This window comes from Sapajus apella, unplaced genomic scaffold (genome assembly GCF_009761245.1).
Source record: "Sapajus apella isolate SASKATOON/1434 unplaced genomic scaffold, GSC_monkey_1.0 scaffold30, whole genome shotgun sequence".
Taxonomy (NCBI): Eukaryota; Metazoa; Chordata; class Mammalia; order Primates; family Cebidae; genus Sapajus; species Sapajus apella.
This window is the reverse complement of record NW_022436970.1, coordinates 9,482,086-9,492,194: the sequence shown is the minus strand read 5'-3', so window position 1 is coordinate 9,492,194 and position 10,109 is coordinate 9,482,086. Positions and strand designations below refer to the sequence as shown.

Below are 10,109 nucleotides of genomic sequence, written 5' to 3'. Positions count from 1 at the left end.
AAAAATGTTTCAGTATTATCATAAAATTAGTTGTGATCTCCTGGTCTCGGGAATTCTCAGGGATCCACAGATCACACATGGAGAATCTCTCATCAGAAAGATCAGGGAGAACTTAGGCAAAAACTGCATCATTAAATAAGTCCACATTCTTTTTCATAATCAGATGAAATTGCTTCTCCATCCTATTAAGGGATGATGTTATTCTTTCTCCCATGATCTTTCCCCTCTTAATAACTTTAGGGATGAGGAGGGGAATCTTCAGCCTAGCCGTTGCCTTTAAGTGGAAGAACCAGAACCCTTTCTTGTCTCCAGGAAGTCTTGTCCTATTGAAGTGCTATTGTAGCCACTGCCACACGGTGTCACAAGCAGTGTGGCCAGCAATGTGCTACACAGCCCCAACAAGGTACTGGTGAACTCTGAAATCTTTGCCCAAGAACATGCTATAACTTTTTTCTTTTTTTTTTTTTTTAAAGCATATATTTCTTGCACATTTCCAAGCTGATAAAGTTTTGCCCATAATCTAAATAATTGCAGAGGGCTTAATTCAGGCAAATTGTGAATGCTGTTGTTTTAAAATAAAACAGCTCCATCACTCTTTACAGGCACGCAGTGAAATCTAAACATGTGAGATCCACCATCATTAATAAATACACATGAAAAACATGAAATTCACATGAAAAACCCCTTCAACACTCAGATATTTTACATCATTCCTTTTACCTTGGTGTTCCACTTCATTTCCTCCAAAGAATTTTCTTCTAATTTAATACACTTTTACATTTGAAAGTCTTTTATTGATAACCCTGCCATATTTCTCTGAAATGAAAGTATGTACACGCATTTAAAATACAAAATGTTCTTATGGCCCATGGTCATTGTTCTAAATGTTTAAAAAGCTTCATCTGGATTCAGCTCTCACTATACTTGTTAGTATACAATTGAAAAAACATATATTTAAGTTTTGATAAATAATTATTAAACACAAAAGTTAATTTTCACTGTGGTTGCATCTCTTTATGAAGTGAACAAGAACAAAAATTTTTCTGTGGTCTTTCATTCAGGACAACGATTTGGTAGGCAAAATACTTTTCAAATGTATTTGACTCTGCATCTTACATAGACTCTTAGATGTTAATAATAGGAGATTAAAACATTAATCATTTTATAAGATAAAATTTAATGAGGATTGCTTGTAATAGGATTAAACATTTCATGGCAAAAAAAATTATCTTATTTGAGTATTAGGACAAACACCTAATGCGTGAGGGGCTTAAAACCAGATGACGGGGTGATGGATGCAGCAAACCACCATGGCACATGTATACCTATGTAACAAACCTGCACATTCTGAACATGTAGCCCAGGACTTAAAGTAAAATAAAAGTAATAAAATATAAATGAATAAAAACTATCTATTTGATAAAACAGTTTTATATTTTTATTAAATAATACGCAACAAACTTGAAAGAAATTGCAAAATGTAATAGGTTTTATTCAATGTAGCATAAAAATATATATTCAGTAAAACATCCCCGTTAAATTTAAAATATCTGTCACATAACATATACTGCTTTACCTCATTGGGTATTTCTCTTATGCTAGGGTTAAGTATTGAGAGGAGTAGAAAGGAATTTGTCACATTTAAATTCATGGGGGAAAAAAACATGCAGAATATTCAGTAGCTTCTGTAGATTTTCTTTTGCTTTGCTTGCAGAGGGAACGCAATTTGACAAAAGTCAAGGATTGGACGAGGCCAAAATATGAATGGAAAATTGTCATCACTTTCACTACTGCCCTGTAAAAGAGGAGACTCCTCTTACATTTTCCTACACACATTTCTGCAGTTTTAGTTGACTATGGCAAGTTTCCAGTATTTTGGTAATTTTTCTAAAAATAGTAACTTTTAAAGAAGCAAAGCTAAGCATCCCTAGAATAATATTATAAATAAAAACAAACATTGACTGAATAGTCAATTTAATGCAGTGGTTTTTAGGAACAGTTTTTAACATAAACTATAATTAATTTACATGATTTGATCACTGAGCCTCATATTTTAGAGATGACACCCTGGGACAAGGCAAAGGCGGGAGTGTTCTCATGTAGTAACAGAGAAGTACTCATAAGTATAGGAGTAGCTTTCATCAGGCTTGGGCAACTGAGGGACTGAAGAAGGAAGTGATGGTCACTGCTCCTGGAAGTCCTGGAGAAAGATATGTTAAAGGCAGGACAGTTTCCAAGAAGGCAGAGGCTGGTCCTAGAGGCAATGAGATGGAAAGGGTGTGACGAGGGGATTGGCTCAGAAATTTGGGCTCAGAGGATGGCGCTTAACAAGTCACTTCTCACCCAAAAATAAAGGGACCTTGGTAAATCTCTTTTGTCAATAAGTCCCTACTTCAGGCAATGTGCTCCAGACTTCTCACTTGGCCTACCATTTAGGCATGGACAATAACTAAGAATCCATTTTTATAAAGAAAGGATCACTGAAGGGGCTTAAAAAGACAATCAAACATAGTATGTAACCATCCCTGAGTCCCATTTGGTCCTCAAGAAGCATTCATCAAAATGTCAAGCAGCCAGAAATGATTCCCGGTTGCAGCCAGACTTGGTGCATAGAGAATAATGTACCTCTATGGTTGCGTGAAGGCATTCCAAAGAACAGCACTTGTTCTACAGAAATATTAACAGAGCCATGTAACAGAAGAGAGAGGAGGCAGAGTAATTGTTCTGCTACCATAGCAGGTTACAGAATACATTTTTCACTAAGGACTGATTAAAACCATGTAAAATATCAATCAATTTTAAAAATGCTAAATACTGATCCAAAGAAAATGGAAGGGAAAGGTTGAGTTAAGGGAGTGGAGATGGGAGATGTCAGAGAAGGAATCAGACACAGAGCTGGGGGAGAAAGGAGGGAAGACGGTAAAGCTGAGGGAGACAGATGACCTAACTTCCAGATTGAACCCATTAGATCACCCAAGGAGGATGAGAGAAAAATGTATGGGATAGATGCCTGGGAAATGTCTGCAAGTAAGGGATGGCAGTGGAGAAGAAGTTGAAGACCAGAAGTCAGAGATGTACAGGAAAACAAAAGATAGAACTCAAAGGAAGACTGGGCAACAGAGACAAATAGATTTGAAAATTCACTTAGGTACAGAGAAAGTACTATTAGGAGGCTATTAGTAAGTCACCAAAGAGATTGTTTTTCATGAGTTTTTAAAATTTTGGTAAAATATACAGAATATAAAAATCACTGCTTTAACAATTTTTAGTAGTATTTAGTATATCCACATGTTGTGTAACCATCACCATCATCCATCTCCTGAACTTCTTTATTGTCTCAAACTGAAACTCTGTATTGTCCAGGTGTGGTGGCCCACACCTGTAATCCCAGCACTTTGGGAGGCCAAGGCAGGTTGATCACCTGAGGCCACAAGTTTGAGACCAGCCTGGGCAATAGAGTGAGATCCTGTCTGTATGTCATAATGATGAGGATGATGAGGAGGAGGAGGGGGAGGATAATAAAAGAAACTCTGTATCCATTACACAGCATCTTCCTATTCTCCCATTCCCCCAGCCCATGATAACTACTATTTTGCTTCGTGTCTCTGTGAATTTTTCTGTTCTAGATCCCTCACATAAGTGGAATCATATGTGTCCTTCTGTTTCTGGCTTATTTCACTCAGCATAACGTTTTCAGGGTTGATCTCTGTTGTAGCATGTATCAGGATGTTTCTTTTTAAGGCTGAATTGTATTCCACTGTCAGCATATACCATAGACATTTGAGTTGTTTATACCTTTTGGTTATTTTGAATAGTGCCACAATAACATTGGTGTACAAATATATATATATATTTACATATATATTTATATTTATACTTAAGTCCCTGTTTTCAATTCTTTTGTGTACATACCTGGAAGTAAGGTTGCTAGATTATATGTTAATTCTACATTTAATTATTTGAGGAACTGCTGTATTGATGTCCACAGCCACTGCACCAATTGACATTCCCACCAGCAATGCAATTGCTAGAGTTCCAATTTCTCTGTAAACACTGAACTCATAGTTTGTGGGATCTACAGACATCGAACTCATAGAAGCAGAAAATAGAATGGTGGCTACAAAAGGCTGGTGAAGTGGAAGGGTTGGGAGATGTTAGTAAAGGATATGAAATATCAGTTATGAGGAATAAGTTCAAGGCATCTATTTTACATCATCATGAATACATTTAACACCAATATATTGTATACTTGAAAATTTCTGAAAGAGTAGATGATAAGTGATCCAGCTACAAGGAAATGATAATTATATGAGGTAATGGATATGCTAATTAGCCTAAGTTAGCCATTCCACAATGTGTACATATATCAAAACTTCATGGTGTATACCATTAATATCTACAATTTTTATCAATTTGTTTAATAAATTAACTGTTAAAAAAGATTCTGAAAACAGTTTAAGAACTTCATATGCCTACTACCTAAATTTGACACAAGTTAATATATTGTCATTCCTATGTTAAAATATAATACATTACTGACATAATGTTATAGGTGCTTTTAAAATGTTTTATGAACGTGATATTTACACATTCTTTACTGTTTTTCAGTTCCTTGCTAGATATTTATTCTTTTTGACACATGGCTATCCAGTTCATTTAGATTCACTGCTGTAGAATACTCCACTGTATAGACCTAGCTTAATTTTTTCTTTGTTCATCTTTTGATATAACATTTAAGTTGTTTCTAATTCTTCTCCATTGGCAAGAATGCTGCAATTCATTGCTTTGTATGTGTCTTGTGCAACATAGTACATGGGTTCATCTAGGTTATACATAGAGAGAAATAGTTTTCTGGTTTTTTGTTTTAGTTTTTGTTTTTATTGAGACAGAGTCTCACTCTGCCCCCCAGGCTGAACTGCAGTGGCACAATCTCAGCTCACTGCAACCTCTACCTCCCGGGTTCAAGCAATCCTCCCACCTTAGCCTCCCAAGTAGCTAGGATTACAGGCACACACACCATGCCTGGCTAATTTTTATTTTTATTCTTTTGTAATTTTAGTAGACACGGGTTTCACCATGCTGGCCAGGCTGGTCTCGAACTCTTGACCTCAAGTAGTCTGCCTCCTCACCCAGCCTTCCAAATTGCTGGGATTATAGGCATGAGCCATGGCGCCTGCCCTAGGGTATATATTTAAACATAGAATTACTAAAATAACCACATATTGCCAAGCTTTTCCAAAATAGTTGTGCCAATAAACATTTTCAACAGCATTTTTATCCATTTTATTTGTCCACATCACACCAACCCCAAGTATTTAAGAATAGTTAGTATTATTTACAATAACAAAGACATAGAACCAACCCAAATTCCCATCAGTGACAGACTAGATAAAGAAAATGTGGTACATATGCACCACGGAATACTATGCAGCCATAAAAAGGAATGAGATCATGTCCTTTGCAAAGACATGGATGAAGCTGGAAGCCATCATCCTCAGCAAACTGACACATTAACAGAAGACTGAACACCACAAGTTCTCACTCATAACTGTGAGTTGAATAATGAGAACATGGATAGAGGGAGGCGAACAACACACATTAGGGCCAGTCGAGGGATTGGGGGGCAAGGGGAGAAAGAGCATTAGGACAAGTAGCTAATGCATGTAGGGCGTAAAGTCTAGATGACGGGTTCATGGGGGCAGCAAACCACCATGGCACACGTATGCACATGTATACCCATGTAACAAACCTGCATGTTCTGCACTTGTATCCCAGAACTTAAAGTAAAATAAAAAATGAAATTTTAAAAATAATAGTATTATTGATGTGAATCCCTCTGTTGTTTTAAATGCATTTTCCTGACCTAAAAAAGAGTAAGAATCTTTCCACTGTAAACTTCCATATTGCTTCAGGATTTACTTGTCAAGGTCTATGAAAAATGCCTTGGGGATTTTGAATGGAAGTGAATTTCTCAAGACTTGAAAAGGAAGCCACTGGGCCCATAACCTTTATAAACACTTTTGTCAGTAGAGCAACTAAACACCACAATCTTAACACCTTGACTTCTACTTGCCCTTCATGTTTTGTCTCCGTCGGTGATATTTTGATCCTATCATATGCCATATACCAGTGGCCCATTTCCTTCCAGCGTCTGTTTCTCAGCATGTAAACAACTCAGTCTCAGAATTCCATTTGGAGGTCTCTTTTCTGCAGCTAGTCCTGATACCAAGTATTTACTATTAACAGGGGTCACTACAGAAAACAAAGAGCACCATCAAATGTGTAATCAAGAAGAGGACTATTTACAACAGTAGGATCAGGACTAAGGGAAAGCAACAAAGGACAGTGAAACATGCAAGATCTAGCAGCAGCGAAGAGACTATTCTAACTCTAGTCCAGAAGGACAAATGGTGATGTCATCACCAAACCCCAGAGAAAGTAAATGTAGTTTTAGAAAAGGTTGCCCAATAAGCTCTGTAACCTTTGGTGAAATAATGCAAACATCCCTTGTGACCCTCACAGAGAGGAAGACAGTTGGTTAAGCACTCTGTCTTCATCTAATGCTGACCTACTCTTGGTGCCTGTCATTGACCAAATCTAACTGGATGTCAGGAGCCTTATTATGTCTCTGTACAGCTCAGCTTTTTAGAACCCATAGGAGGTAGAGAAGAATGAAAGGTGTAGCTGAAGAAGCAAAATAAGATACCCAGCACAGCCACATCCCCACAAGGGCAAATTTCTTTACGTCTTTAGAGCTCCACATCTCCATTGGTACTCCAGAGATAAGCATCAACAATAATTGATGTTGTTTTTATATAAAAATCGTATTCAAGTACACAAGAAAACACCAGGATTCCAATGAACAAAAGGGCAAAAGAAAGACAATTTACAAGAGGAAATTCAACTAGAAATGTAAAATAAAATTGGCTCTTTGTTGCCAATCAAATGAAAACTTTGAAGTCACTCAGAAAAATTGAAGCAGTTTGAATAAAGAGTAGACAGGCAACAGATTACTTAGTGAATATTAAGGAGCAGCATAGAAGATGGTAGGAGGTACATGATATACCTGCATGGTCAAAAAAATTAAAATAGGACATTGAAGACAGAGAAAATCAATGGCTAGAAAAGGAAGTGGAAACAAAGGAGAAGATCTTGCATCCTGGTTTCCTAGTATCAGAATAGGGGAGTGAGTAGACTCCCATGAGAAAAGATCAAGGGACATGCAGCCATCGGGGAAAATCCACAGTGCAGGTAAAGCAAGGGGGAAGAAAGACAGTTCTAGTAAAAGGGAGAACATCAATATATGATGTTTCTTAGGAACAGAAAAAGAAGGCCAAGAGGAATCAGGGAGAGAATTCTAAGAGATCAGCAAGGGGACAGGGTTAGATTTGGTTTGGTTTGAAAACATACAGTAAATATGATGTCTGTCCCTGGTGGTGTTGGTGGAGTAAGAAGGAGGGAGAGAAGGAAGAGATAATATCATTTTGTCTGTGCTCTAAGCTGTACTTACATATGAGACTATTGCCCTCCCTTCTTTTCAAACCTTACTGGAGTTGTTTCCCTCATGAAAACTAAAACAGGAAAGTTAATTAATCTTGTTCTGAGGTTGTTCAATATACACATACCTATATCTGTAGAGAGATCCTTGGGAATAAGGTAATTGGCATATATTCTATTTTTTAATGTTTGACAAATCTCCTCCACTAACCAGTTTCCCTATAGACAGGCAGAAGCACATAGGTAAGAAACAATAAATAAAATGTCCTCTTTAAACTTTACAGCCTTCATAAGGAAGTGAGTTCCAGGAAAATCTAGGAGATGTTTCTTAACCAGCCTATAAAGGCATTAGTAATGACAGGATGTTTCCTGAAAGTGTAAATTCCCATTGAGGATTTGTTTTTAATTTAATTTAATTCCTGGATTCCTGGAGCCAATGAAGTTAGTGTATGTTTATGAAATACCAAGAGACATAAGTTGGCAAGTGTTCACATGCAAAAAACTTCTTGGAATTGCGGCATTTTCTGTGACAACATATGACATCAGGATATGTCCTGTCTATGCTGTCTGTCACATGCCAGGAGCATTTTTTTTTTCTATGTGGGATGGTTGATCTTGAGCCTTCAGAGAGCAAGCTGGCCCCAGATTTCTCCAAGTTCACATTTCTTTGCCTCCAATATTTACATGTCCAAAGATAAGGAACTATAGACATGCCTTTGTAGAAGGGATCGGGAGCACTTTTTAGGAACAGAAAAAAAAAAAAATGCTGGAAATGATTTTTCATTTGAACTAATGCAAGTTCTCTAAATATAAGCAAACTCCTGGTCATTTTCAGTTAGTACCTTTCCTCAAGTTCAACCTCTTCGTGACAAACCTCAGCATCTCAGGAGATTTAGCCATAGTCTGAAATTCTCTTCCATAGGTTGGTTCCCTATAACCCCAGTTTGTCTCAGTTTGCTATCCTGTTTTTTTCCCTCCATTCCCAGGCTGAGCTTCTTGTTTCTGTTCTATAGACATTATATTCCTTCTCTTTGGTACCCAGGTAAACCCAGGCTATTCCATACAGAGGAAGGTCCATTTTTGTCTTACAGCCCTGGATACAGACTCAGCAGAGAAGACCATTCTTCATTTTTGGAATTCTGCATCTCAGATATTTCCTCTTATTTTTTTTCTTCTATCTTTGGACTTTTTAGTTCATCAACACCCCATTAGTCTATTCCCCAACTTAAATCAGGGAACTTATACTTCCCAATGTCATTCAGAGATTCGAAACATATATATCGATACAGGAGACCTAAGAACAACATTTCTTGGGGGTTGGGGAAACAGGAAGTTGAGAAACTTTCCGACTGGAAACACAGCTCCCTTTATCCCTTCGATCCCCTACTTCCATCCTGTGTGTTTCTGGAAACTTGTTGTAGATGAATCTACCTATGACTTTGTGAAGTGCCGAAAAAACAAACTCACGACTCCTGTTAAAAAGTGCACATGACAATAACAAGTGTTGGGAAGGATGTGGAATAATCAGAACTCTATTCGCGGACAGTTGGAATGCATAATTGTGCAGCGTCTATGGAAAAGGGTCTGGCATTTCCTGGAAATATTAACCTAGAGTTACCATACGACCAAGTGATTTCATTCATAGGTATATACCCAAAAAAAAATGAAGACATATGCCATGGAAAAAAATGTACACGAAAGGTCAGAGCATCATTTTCATAATAGTAAAAAAATAGAAACAACACAAATGTCCATCAACTTATGAATAAAGAAAATGTGGTATATTCATTCAATGGAATATTAGCCACAAAAAGGAATGATGTACTGATTTCTGTGACAACGTGGATGAACTTTGAAAATAATACTGGTGAAAGAAGAGCCCCCCATCACAAAAGGACAAGTACTGTATGATTCCATTTATATGAAATGTTTACAAGAGACAATCCATAGAAACAGGAGGTAGATTCATGGTTTCCAGGGTCTTGAGAGAGGGAAAAAGGAAGTACAAGTTTTCTTTTGGAGGTAGTAAAATTATTGTGGAATGAGATCATAATGGTGACAGCACAACCTTGTGAATGTACTAAAAATCACTGAAGTGTACGGTTGAAAATAGTGAACCTTATGGTATATAAATTATATCTCAATAAAAAGGGGGTCCACAAAACAGTTCCCTACTCTGGTAGTGAAAGAGATATTGGATTAAATGGCCTTGGACAACAATCCTCTCCCTGGCCATAGACATTCCTCAAATTACAAGATATTCCAGAAGAAACACTGGAATGAGTCTGAAGGCAGGTGCTAAATGGTAGGACCACCAAGAAACGTTGTGATCCTAACAGCTCAAACAACTTATTTTTCTGTATCATTTTAAAATAAAAAATTAGAAAGCTGCCATTCAAAATGGCTCCTGTTTGTTTCGACTTTTCTTCTCCGTGTCGGCCTGTTAACTCAGTATATTAGTCTGTTTTCATGCTGCTGACAAAGACATGCCTGAGACTGGGAAGAAAAAGAGATTTAATTGGACTTACATTTCCACATGACTTGAGAGGCCTCAGAATCATGGCAGGAGGTAGAAGATACTTCTTACACGATGGCAGCAAGAGAAAATGAGG

General features: G+C 37.3%; 1 non-coding gene across 1 annotated transcript; it reads right to left on the bottom strand.

Annotated features, from left to right (window-relative positions):
• Nucleotides 1–8,093: 8,093 nt before the first annotated feature.
• Nucleotides 8,094–8,224, bottom strand: LOC116561893. Its single transcript, XR_004273660.1, has one exon. It is a non-coding gene; the product is annotated as a small nucleolar RNA SNORA38 (small nucleolar RNA).
• Between the last annotated feature and the right edge of the window lie 1,885 nt (nucleotides 8,225–10,109).